We start from the raw sequence: 13754 nt of genomic DNA, 5'->3' as shown, positions 1-13754 counted from the left end.
GGGTAATGATTTTTTGAGGATGCACCAAAAACGGAGAACTCACAGCAGGAAACATAATTGTCTTAATGTTCAGCAACATCAAACCACTCCTCAGACAACATGGCAGACTATCATGACTCATCATCCTCTCGCACAAAATCCTTCAATGTAAACAGAAGTAGAAAATAAGAAGGTAAACAAAGCATGCCATAATTATATGTGTTGTCCACACATATGATTTGGGGTGGAACATTTGGCTTTAAATAGAGAGGAAAACAGGGTGACAACTGTGCAGAGCTCTAGAAGAGAACCACGACTGGCCTAACAGCTCAGACCGCCACACACAATATCATTTAGTTGGTAAACTTCAGCAAATCTACGCACTCTCTACACACGTGGTTCTGAACCAGTGGACCATGGCCCTCAAGATATACATAAGGCAACATTGTTCCCTAGAAAAATCAGCAGAGAAATGAAGAGCATGCATATTATCAAGAGCATGTTTCCTACCAAATTATTTCTACCTTTTATTATGAGTTATAAATACTATTTAATTCATTGGCTCTTACAGAAGGCCAACCATGCTACGTAACACATGATAATGAACCTCACTGCTTCTCACACTTCAAGGAAGCATGCTTGAGATTCTGTTTGCCATTACTAATGTGTGCATTGATTAATTTTTATAAGTGAATAAAAGCCTAAATTAAATCTGTTCATCATATAAAGAGTCTCCAAAAAATTTGGACTAAAATGCTCAGCTCAGTTCATGGGGCTTTTAGATCTCTTTATAAACTTTTTGAAGCATCAAGTGGTAGTTCCGTAGACTGTCAATGGATGCACAGAAATCTCGTCAATGTCATTAAAAACATCTTGTATTTGTGTAGGAGTTCTGAAGATGAACGAGAGTCTTACAGGTTTAGACCAGCATGAGGGTAAATGATAACAGAATTTTCATTTTGGGGTAAACTATCCCTTTGGGAACGCCTTCAGCGTGACCATGCTCTGAATATCAGGTGTAATCAGTCCGAAGGAGGGCGTGGTGTCACGGGCGGGGTGACGTCACGACCAGGAAGTATAAAAGCACGTGCGGCGGAGCCGGCGTCAGCTTTTTGTCATTCAGCAAAGCGCTCTGTGTGTGTCAGTCTTATTTGGTGTTGTTTGTCTTTCAAAAAAAAAAAAAGATACCCAAATGCAAGGACGATTCCAGATCGCGTTTCAGGTTGTGTGTTCGTACCTGCCCTCGCTATATTACGAGTGGGGACACACACGATCTGTGCATGGTCTGCCTGTGTGCAGAGCATGCGGCATCGGCTCTCGAGGGAGCCGATTGCCCTCATTGCGAGCAGCTGTCGCTGCTTACACTTCGCACCCGGAGGGCTCTCTTCGAGGAGGGAGCCTTCACGAGCTCACTCGTGGGGCTTGCAGGCTGATCTGGCTGGTGAGAGTGAGACGGGTATGTCCTTATCAGTCTGGCGGCGTTGGTATCTCGTTCCCAAAGCGTCTCTGGACGCAGCTCGTAGTTCGTAGTTCTCAGGTTACGTATGTAACCATGGTTCCCTGAAGGGAACGAGACGCTGTGTCCCTTAGCCACACTTCCGGCATCCCTGCCCGCGCTTGCGTCATGACTTGGAGCTGACGCCGGCTCCGCCGCACGTGCTTTTATACTTCCTGGTCGTGACGTCACCCCGCCCGTGACGCCTCGCCCTCCTTCGGACTGATTACATCTGATATTCAGAGCATGGTCACGCTGAAGGCGTTCCCAAAGCGTTCTGGACGCAGCGTCTCGTTCCCTTCAGGGAACCATGGTTACATACGTAACCTGAGACGTTTTGTATAGTCACAAAAACTTTCACTTGCTGCACATTACTTCTGTGTTAGGAGAATGAAGAAGAAACCATATTTTTACAGTTATGGTCCAAAAAGCCTATTCAGGATAATTTGGGTTGCCCTCTGGCACAGTCAGGAATATGTTAATGCAGCTGATGAGGAAGAGCAAGACAAGCTGTTTTTAAATGGGTAACACGCTGTGGTCATACAATCATATTCAAATAGGAATATGAAACATAAATACTCAGAACTGGAGGAGCGTGAAACAGGACCTGGGTTGAGCATTTTAAGTGTGATAGTTTTTTAATTGGTCAATGTACATATGCAACAGACTACCATCTTTGGTCACTGCATTGCACTTTTTTTTTTAAACAGCATGGCTGATTGCATGGCTGATGTCATGTGGCAGGGCTCTGCACTGGTTCAAAGAACCTGTAGGAAACACTCATCTCACTGAATCTGCCTCTGTGTGAGAAAAGTTTTTGTGTTGAAAATATAGTAACGATTAGAAAATCTATATTACCCTCGTCGATTGATCCTGCAGATCATCTGCGACCGGTGCTGGCAAAATGAGTCGGAATGAGCAAATTTTCCAAAATTAGTGCTTTATTCTCATAATTTTTGAGAAAAAATTACTGAGAGTCAGCAGAATTCATTTTGAGAAAAATCGAATTAAAGTTTTCTTTAGATTCCAAAGAAGAAGAAAAAAAATAAATTAATCAAGCAATGTTGCAAATTTTCCTCCATTACTTTTCTTAATAATAATTACTATATTATTAATCACAATATAGCTATTTTTTATCTTGGTTATTAAAAATAAGAACAAAGATGAAAATAAACCGTAGTTTAATCAGGAGCAGCGAGTGATTTCGTCTTTTTTAATGTTTGATTAATACAATAAAAATAAAAGAAAATAACTAACAATAATAAAATACCTAACTACATAATACAATTGTTGTCAGAAATTGCAACAATATAAAATAGAAATAAATACATTTATACATTTAAAATTTTAATTAAAACAATAAGTAAACAATAAATAAACAATTATCTCCTGGCCAGAGGAGAACTGGCCCCCCGACTGAGCCTGGTCTCTCTCAAGGTTTTTTTTTCTCCATTCTGTCACAGAGGAAGTTTTGGTTCCTTGCCGCTGTCTCCTCTGGCTTGCTCAGTTGGGGACACTTCATTTCTAGTGATTATCGTCAATTTGATTTCGCAGATACCATTTAAACTAAACTGATCTAGACAATGACATCTCTTAACTCAATAATGAAATGCCTTAACTGAAAATTGAGTGTTTAATCTTATTTTTATACATTACTGACACTCTATCCTCCAATTTGATACTGTTGACACAATCTGCATTGTTAAAAGCGCTATATAAATAAAGGTGTCTTGACTTGATTAACATTGAGACAGATCTATATTAAGACCTACTGAAGCTAATGCATGGATCTAATATAATGTTATACATCAGATTTTTCCCCAACCATTAACTAAACGTTCATGTAAGACATAACAGATTATGTTTGTGTGAATCTAGCCAAGACATATTTTGCAATAATGTACTTTATAGATAGATTGCGCGCTCTCAGAAAGGCATGTCTTATGCATGCGCTTTGCAAATGTCATTCAGCGTGATCATTTTGTTTTCATCAGAATGGGTTTGAACATCATATTTCACTGGTTTGGACTCATGTCATCGAAAATTTGATATGAATATTTACAAAGCTGGAATGCTGTGCTTTACAACAACAGACCTACAGATTGTGGTGAGAAGCAGCAGTTGTCCAGAAGTCAGCAGAGAAAAAAGTACTCCTCTCAGAAAACGTACAAATAAAGATCATTTTAGATGTTTAATTAATATTTGGAGGATTTGGATCATTAGAAGAGGGCTTAATGAACTCATTTTTGTGAAAACCTCAAATTCGACCAAAACTAAATTTTTTCACTTCCTTTGCCTGTAGCTCAAAATTAGACTGTGCATTCCGACTCATTTTGCCAGCATGGGTCACATTTTACGGCCACCAGGTTTTACACTCTCTTGAGCCAATTACCAAGTCTTTTTCTACCAATTTCAAGCCTACTACATCTTCTCTTGACATTGTTCCTACTTATTTTTTTAAACAGATATTTGAAAGTGTGGGGGCATGGATCCTGTCAATGATCAACAAAAACCTTCTCTCAGGCTATGTTCCTGCTCTCTGTAAACATGCCATGGTGAGACCAATATTGAAAAGATCAAATTTGGACACCACTGATTTATCAAATTTTAGATAGATTTTGAATTGACCTTTTATTGCTAAGATCCTTGTGTTACTGCAGTTACAGAGTTTCCTAGAGGTGAATAGTATCCTTGATTAATATAAATACCAATCCAGATTTAGGACAAACCACTGTACTAAATCTTTTCTTACTGACAGGACCTTTACAGCCGATATTGGAGGCTCTGTCTCATCTGTAGCTCCTCATATCTGTGGTGTTCCCCAAGGTTCCATCTTGGCCCCAACTCTGTTTTCATTATATATGTTATCTCTAGGTTCGATTCTTAGGAGGCATGGAGTGTTTGCAAACATTATGCTTTATGTACTGGCATTTTAGCCTACATTATTTCTGAATGTAATAATAAAGTGCCATGTACGCGACTTATCTTTTTTTCTTTCATTTAATGCATTTGGCCAAAATCTTGTTATAAATATAAAATATAAATGCTATATTGGCTATGACTATATGTAAGATACCAGACTAGTGGCCAAATGTACTAAACAGGGCAAATTAGCGTTACAGCGCAATTTCATAAAAGCGCAGATGGGAGGGGAAATTCTGCATGGGATTTACTGACAATACGCACATTAAAGAAGACAGACTCAGCCAGATTTGAGTAAATCCTGACAGTACTATTCTAATGCTAAAAGTCGGTTTGCGCTGGCGCAAGCTGTTAGTAAATCTGGCCGGTAACACTTTAGAATAAGGTTCCATTTATTAACATTAGTTAGCAACATTAGTAAACATGAACTAAGAATGAACAATACTTCTACAGCATTTATTAATCTTAGTTAATGTTAATTTCAGCATTTACTGATGCATTATTAAATTCACAAGTTGTGTTTGTTAACATTAGTTAATGTAGTGTGAACTAACATGAGTAAACAATGAACAACTGTATTTTCATTAACTAACATTAACAAAGTTTAATAAATAGTGTAATAAATGCATTGTTCATTGTTTGTTCATGTTAGTTAATACATTAACTAATGTTAATAAATGGAACCTTATTCTAAAGTGTTACCAATGACCCCAAGTCTCTCTTCATGCCCTGGGGTCCGTTCTTCGTACCTCGCTTAATACATCTGAGATGATTTGAAAGATGACAGATCTTCTAATCATGATAATTGATCTCTGGCTAATTTGGTTCTTCAAATGAATTTGCAGATTTTATTAAAATATCTGGATTAAGTTGTCTAAGATTACTGCACATTTTCGTGTTCCCTGAAAAGTGCAGATACTCGAATACCACGATCAACAATGCAGCGTTTGGCTGGCAGCAAGACAGCAACGTAATGACATCATATAATTAAAAAAGACACCTGATGAAAACCTTTACAAATTTCTGGAACTTTATAAGGAAACAACAAAAGCGAACAAAACTACATAAATTCAGGGCAGTCGTGGCCTAATGGATAGAGAGTTGGACTTGGCAGGGATTGTAGGTGGGGGAGTGAATAACCAACACTCTCTCCACCCTCAATACCATGACTGAGGTGAGACCCTTGAGCAAGGCACCGAACCCCCAACTGCTTCCTGGGCTCCGAAGCATTGGCTGCCCACTGCTCCGGGTGTATGTTCACTACTGTGTGTACACTTGGAATGGGTTAAATGCAGAGCATTTTATGTATGGTGTGGTGGTATACTTGGCACCCACCACTTCCCTTTCCCCTTTCGGGAAGTCGTGGCCTAATGGTTAGACTGAAACGCTTCTAATAAAAATGGTTAGGCCTAACTCTTCTAATAAAGTAGCAGTGGCTGGGACAGATTCTTTTAAGTCTTAAAAAGATGCAATCTAATCCTGTTTACATGAAATAAGCCTGCTCCCGAGCAGGTTTAAGATTACGGACCTGTTGCTATGACAGCAACTCCAGGATGAGCTTTGAAGAACCAACCAATCCAAGATCAAGCCAAATCGTCAACAATCAAATCCAGCTAACTGAGTTAGCGACGTACGAAGAAAGGACCCTTGGTCATGTGTCACGGCAACTAATTGTTGTTCTGTTCAACACATACTATATATTCAGTATCAACTGAACCCGTTTTCCAAAAATGTAATGACTTCAGTTCTCAATCTCAAAACTAACCAAGTATAAACTGAACTTTATTTAGCACTCCAAACCAGACCAGCCACCTTATTCTGCTGCTGTGTGAAGGCAGCCAGAGTCAGAGTTAAAGAGAGAATTTGAGACAAATTTCAGAAAATTACGTAGACTTCCTCCTTAAATTCTGCTAAAATTGACGTTGGATTCACCACACAACCAACGCCTTTACCAATGGTTATTACAGGACCATTTTAGAGTCTATGGCAATTACAGCATTTTGGCTAGCCAGCTATTGGTTTATTCAAGAAGAATAATTCAAGCCTTCATAGTGACCCTCACATCGGTGAGCTCTTTCCATGGTGGCCTGACTCAACTGAACAGCCTCTCATTAAGGGTCCATGTCTGCTTCCCCAACTCCCTATTACATTTCCATATAGAAAGACCAAATGGCAATGGCCAGACAACAACCCCGTGACTGGACACCTGTCAGAGAAAAACTGATATTGACAACCCAAACGCAAACATAAACACAGAAGCTAAAATGTTAGTAAGCATCTTGCTGACACATCTGGAGATTAATCAAAAACTTGCACATCTATTCAAGTACTCCACACAGTTGTCCCAGGATACAATTGATAGTTTTCAGAAACGTGACCGGCTCGAAGACTTGGAGGGCAAAACATCCATAGAACTGCTCCACAAGCACGTCAATTTTTCATCTGTTTCCCAGCCGCAAATATTTAGATCACCTCTCAAAAGAATAAACAAAGGTATTGCTGAACAAAATGCAAGTTCTGGCCATTTGCAATCCATATTAAGCACCCGCGGCAATATTTCAATCATAAACAGTGCGACAAAACGTTAGTAATCACCACATTAATGATGCACAGTTTACACAGGCAAGCAGATGAGGCTGGGAACATGAACGCAATCCGCTTAACGGTTCAGTGTTTTCCTTCTAATGGTTTTCTATGGGAAGCCATTTAATGTGAAACTTTGCACTTTGCGTTCATATTCTGGCTTCATCTTCTTGCCTGTACAAAATATACATCATCAATAAGGTGTCCACTGAATCTCGCCTTTTAATATCTGCATTTTACTATATTATTACTTGATGCAATCTGCGTAAAAATAGCTGGCGGTCAGTGCAGCTAAGCTTCATTTTGCCCGCCAGGTGAGTGTTCCTATGAGGGTGTGACGTCACATGAAAACTATCAATAGCAGCACATAAGCCAGCAACAACCTTGGCACATCCAACAGCCCAGTAATGGTTGCTGGACATGTGAAGTATCCATTTTGGGAAACAAGACGCGTCAACACTATCTTTAAATGTTCTTGACTCTAACCTAACATACCTCCAATCAATCTTTTGTCCAAACCATTCTCAGTTTTGCAGTCTCTGGATGTGCTGGAGGGGTTGGTTTAAAACAGGAGGAAAACGAAAACAAAGCAAAACAAAACATACACCGAACTGAACAATTGTTGACTTTTCCAAAATACTCACAATTTCTCCTAATATAGAAGGTCTAAGGAAATAAAATAGCCCAAAATAAAAATAAATAATTGACACAGACAATGTAACTCCATTACTTGTCTGAAAGATGGAAAGGTACAAAACTACAACAAAGAATATTTATAGGTGTATTAAAATGAAGAACAAAAATAAACTCCATGTATCTGGTTAACAATTTGTAGGTTGCTAGAGATTACATATGTAATCACACGTCTCATTACTATAAAACTGTACTCAGCTGGCCTCGTTTATGAAACAAGAGCAAAACAAACATCTGTGTAAACATTTTTACACCATCTAGTTTCATCTAACTTGATAGAATGTATTCTGTCTTGCTTGTGTTTCATAAGATCCACTCAAGTGTTTATAAGAGCATGCCAAACAGCTCCTAGGACGAATGAACGTATGTTTTGAGGACATGTGGGTCCTCTTTAACTTGGGTGGGCATGGTCACGTGTGGCAGCCCTGTGTTTAAAGGCAGTGAACTATGACACAGTGGAAGATATAACATGTGTAACCCTGCAGAGAGATGGATGATGCTCTACACAGCTGCGCTTTTCCTAGTTTAGCAAAAAACAAATAACTAAATCCTATGCTGGCTGCTATGAATGAAGAATATTGAAAACCATGTCTAATAAATACACATCCGATTAAAAAGGCACATCCTGATAAATGCAAGAGCTCTTCAAAAATGTCTTAATAACTGAAAGCGATGAGTGGGTTGCACTTCTGTGTCTCAGTTCCTATTCTGAGTGTCTGTAATGCGGGGTTAAGCTTCCGGCTCCGATTTGGCACAGTTTGTCTTTTGATCCCTGTAATTGCAACAATTCTCTGCCTGAAGCACTTCCATCAATCCCGCCATCCATAAAATCACAAATGCCTGCTAGTCAAGTCAAGTCACCTTTATTTATATAGCGCTTTTAACAATGTAAATTGTGTCAAAGCAACTGCACAATATCAAAATATGAAAATAGTGTCAATAATGTAAAATGAAAAGATTAAAAAAAAGATTTTCAGTTAAAGGCATTTCATTATTGAATTCAGTGATGTCATCATCCAGCTCAGTTCAGTTTAGTGTCTTTGCAATCAGGTTAGTGTTAGTGGCACACTGGGTTTATTAAAATGTTAAATTTATGTCAAACTATCTTTACCTTTTTCACCATCTTTAGCTTTTCCACAGCACATCAGCCTTTCATTACTCTTTCTTTTCTCTAGGCATCATCTGCTTCCCAGCACTCTAAAAACAGCCAGCCAGCTCTTTTTAAATGAACGAATGAACAAATAAACAAGTCTAGAGATATGCCTAAAAGTGAAAATGGCATACTTTCCGTTATTATGTATTACTTTTTTTTTTCAACTAGTGGCCAATATTATATCGCACCTAAGCAGTAATTTTAAGTTGGCCCTACCTTCACTCGTATAACAGGGGATTTTTTTTCCAAAGGGCGATGGAGTGTGCCCTTTTATTTCTGATCTGCCTAATCTATTGTGAAGCAACAGCGTACTATCCCCCCAACCCCCTCCTGGCTTCTGCTTTAACCATGTTGACAAACAACATGCAGTTTTTCCAGATACCAGATAACGTGCAAGATAAGACAACAACACATATTCATAAATCATACGGTGCACTGATTTGCATTATTAATATTGTGCAGATAAATCATCCTTGTACTTCACTGACTTTTTGTGATTTGTGAATGTTGAAATCATGAGCTTATCTTTTTATTTTCTGTGCTTGTAACAGATGGTCTATGGAATTATTTTATAAGAGACACTTTTATATGCGCAGTCTACTGGTTTGAGGCCTTTTTGGTTTTGTTCTATAAGTCAGGAGTGATAGTTAAAGTTAGACAATAGGCATAAACAAGCGTATCTACGCAACTGTTGGGATTCAACATAACAAATGTATGGAAAGCAACAGTAGTGTATTTTACTATATATAGGAGCTCTGTAAATGAGCATCAAGTTTTTCCAGCTCAACCTCTCCACTCAAGACAGAAGCTCAGTGGAAGACCACATCAGAGAGGAGGTAGATTACCTCACCAGACGGCAAAACCCAAACTCCTGAGGGCTCTGGGTAAAACCACAGCAGAACTCATTATGGGAAAACTGTCTGGTTTGCTTCTGGTTCTTGAATCAGACACAACGTAAGAGATTAGACTGTCGAAATCTTTGGTATCGTTATGTAGGAAATCTTTAGTGTCACTTTTGATTAGGAGTGAACCGATATGGAATTTCAGGGCCAATAATGATAACCGATAATTCACAGCTCATTGTGACCAATAAAAACACAGACAACTTACGTTTTGACTTTTAACCCTTACTATGGAGCTGCAATGAAATTAAATGAGAACTACTCAGTAGAACCAGTCTAACTGTATAACAGATATTAAGCTGATTCAATGAGAAATATATGATATTGAAATACTGTAGTAGAAATTGTATTGTGTTCATTTCTATTACAGTATATATAGAGTTTATATTTGTCATAATGAATCACTAAAACAGATCAGAATATTAAACATTCAAGCATATGTAACAATGAAACAACAAATATAACCAAAAGGAACTTTACAGAATATAACAAACATAAAACAACAGCAAACAACCACACGCATGCATGCACGCACACACTCACACAAGCATAAACTCTTCAGACATGGTGTAATATTTAGGCAGGCAATTAAGACTGTGCAGTGGTGGTGTAAGTGTTGCGTGCCTGTGCACATAAACATACTTGATCTTGATTACAGACACTCAATTTTCATCACTGACACTTCTATAATCAAAATAGGATTAAAAAAAAAGAAAAAAACACATAAAAGCGACAGTGCTAGGTAGTATCATTACATGTAGTCTAGATTATGTTATCATTCCAAAAAATAAATATTTGTAATTATATGATATTATATTAAAATGCTCAGATTATAGTTTTTTTTTTTTTAATTATATGACTACATTCACACAAATGGCAGTAATCTGTTCATGATTTCTTGATTCTCTCCAGTTTTTATTTCTTTTCATTTCTAAAAGAACCTACCACTTACAGTCTTCCAGTTTTTGTTGTAATTTGTTGTAACTTGCTCTTTGGATTTTTTTTCAGAACAGAACACAAGTAGTTAAAATTAATAATACATTCTCAAGTCTTAAGACAATTAGTGTGGGGGTCCCACAAGGATGTGTACTGTCACCATTATTGTACTCTGTGCACACTAATGATTGTGTTCACATTGCAAAATTTTAAAGTTTGCAGATGATACTACATTGATTGGTTTACAGATATTAATGAATCAGACTATAGAAGGGAGGTTTCTACACTGTTTGAATGGAGTTGTACTCATAATCTGAAGTTGAATGTCCTAAAAACAAAGGAAATGGTGTTTGATTTCTGACAGAGGAAAAATGCTGTGTTACCATTGACTATTAATGGTCAGGACATTGAAAATGTTCAATGTTTAGTTTCTTGGGACTGCCATCTCTGCAACGTTAAAGTGGAACTACAACCTAAGAGGCATTATTTAAAAACCCATTGAAGGCTTTTTTTCTTAAGGCAGCTTAAAAAGTTTGGCGCATCTAAAGTCGGTATGTTAAATTTTTATAGACCTGTCATTGAAAGCGTGCTGACTATTTCGCTAAGTCAGATTTGTAATATTACTCGGGCTGCTTCAAAAAATTATTGGTTGTGATCTTCCCACTATTGATGAGATCGATGCAGAAAAAAGATTTAACAATCCTGAAAGACTCCTTACATCCAGCCAGACACCTCTTCCATCAGCAGACGCCTTAGAGCAATTAAAAATAAGTCTACACGTTTTCTGAACAGCAATTATTGTAGGACTGCTCATGCTCTTAATTCCTCTGGTATCTATGCATCTGCATTTCACTCCTTATAATTGATAGGACATATATGTATAGTTGGATTTATGTATGTGTATGTTTTTATGTATGTATTTATTGTATGTTATCATTGTTGATGAGCTCACCAAGCAAATTCCAAACAACTAGGGTGTTTGGAAATAAATAAATTTCGCACACCATCCACTAGTCAAGTGGCAAATGGAGACATTTTAATTTGTACTTGAATAATCACTTAATGATTTAATGAATTATTGAACTAAAATATAGTACATTTATTTAATTGAAATAAAAAAAACAATAATAATTTGACCGCCAAGCACCGGAGGGTTAATCATGAAACTGGCATACTGTTACTTACAGGTTTAGTTCACCCAAAAAGGAAAATTCTGTCATTACTCTCCCTCATGTCGTTCCAAACCTGTAAGACCTTCGTTCATCGTCAGAACACAAATTAACATATTTTTGATGAAATCCGAGAGCTCTCTGACCCTTCAGGGTACTACCATGATCAAGGCACAGAAATGTAGCAAGGACATGGTTAAAGTAGTCCATGTGACATCAGTGGTTCAACCGAAAATTTACAAAGCTACAAGAATACTTTGTGTGCAAAGAAAACAAAAATAACTTTATTCAACAATTCTTCCCCTCCTCATTGCGTCTGAGTGGGTTGCCGCCACTGTGGAGAGTATCATGATGCATGCACGTGCTTTCCTCTGCATGTAAACAACGCATGCTGCTGCTTACGTTGAACACGCATGCTCTGTGCCTTGTTTACGAGAAGACAGTTTGTGCATGCATCATTTAAATAAAGAGGAAAGCACATGCATGCATCATGATACTCTCCACAATGGCTGCACGCCACAGCAGGTGGGATGAGGAAACAAACTATTAAATAAAGTTGTTATTTTTGTTTTCTTTGCAGCACAAAAATGATCCTTAGAACGTTTCTGTGCCTTGATCATGGTAGTAGCTTTGCTGTCTATGGAGGGCCAGAAAGCTCTCGGATTTCATCAGAAATGTCTTAATTTGTGTTTCGAAGATGAACGAAGCACTCTGACATATTGCATAACAATGCTTCAGGTGACCCAGGTTTGAGCCCCAGATGAGGTCCTTTCCTGATCCTGTTCTATTCTCTCCTCTCCCATTGCTTCCTATGTCTCTCATTCGGTCAATTTTTAAGGTAAAAGCTCAAAAATATTATTTTAAAATAAAAAAATAAATAATATTGTCTCAGTAGTGGTTTTTGTCAGTAAAAAACCTTAAAAATAAGGAACAAACAGTCCTTTGCCCCACACATAAAACACAAAAACACAAACAAACATTATTTTTAGAATGGAATGCGTAAATTTTGATAAACCAACCAATATTGGCAGTCTTCTCTATTGGTTTGAAAGAGCATCAGGAACCGACTTAAAGAGACACTTCTGACTTTTGATGTCTGTTATTTTACTAAATGGAGTTGTCAGGAGGACCATGGTTCTTCTGGAGGTCAGCTGTGGGCTGTAAAATGAAGCAGCTTCTAAATCAGATACTAAGAAGTATTAAAACAATACTTATAGTTTTGAATTTACTGAACAATAATAATAATAAATGGTGCAAAATTGTCATCTGCCAGTTCAATCATCATAAGACCAAAAAAATAATTATGTAATTATGTATGTTTTGTATAAAAATGACTATTTTAGGTAAAAATGGTTATTTATTAAAAAAAATAATGAATTATAAAATAATACTTACGTGTTACATGTGAGTTTTACACCTTTGTAAACAGTGTGAAAATTCTACAAACCCAGAGCACAGGAATATGATTGGACCTGACAGCTATGTATTAACCATAATTACAAGCACAGAACTTCAACTGACCAGTGTTGTTCATCTGACACTTTCCTATCATCAAAATCCTAAAAATAACCTTTTGCTAGTGCACCCAACAGTTCCCATTGTGAGGACAAAAAGGACTTCAACTCTGCCCTCTGCTGTCCTACAGTAGAATTAACCACATTTCCACAAATATTTGATTCTGATCCTGAGATGCTTTAAAGAAATAAATCTGAAAGGCAAAAGGAAAGGAAATACATAGACAAAGGCTCTGCTATTTTTAACCATTTACTCTTGAAATGTTATGCAAAATCCTTATGTAATAACCATACTTCATGCACGCTAACAAAAATGTACATGTACAGTGGGAAAGATAAATAAATAAGTAAATAAAACACCTCCTGCACAAAAGAGCTGTGAGGAATGATTTTGCCCAAAAATGCACA

General features: G+C 37.5%; 1 protein-coding gene across 1 annotated transcript in view; it reads right to left on the bottom strand.

Annotated features, from left to right (window-relative positions):
- Positions 1 to 13754, bottom strand: part of LOC306879862 (5'-nucleotidase domain-containing protein 1-like) — a 75821-nt gene that overhangs the window by 53194 nt on the left and 8873 nt on the right. The window lies entirely within an intron of this gene.

The sequence above is a fragment of the Barbus barbus genome (genome assembly GCF_936440315.1).
Source record: "Barbus barbus genome assembly, chromosome: 14".
NCBI lineage: Eukaryota > Metazoa > Chordata > Actinopteri > Cypriniformes > Cyprinidae > Barbus > Barbus barbus.
Note: the sequence above shows the minus strand (reverse complement) of the source record. Positions and strands in the feature narration are given on the sequence as shown.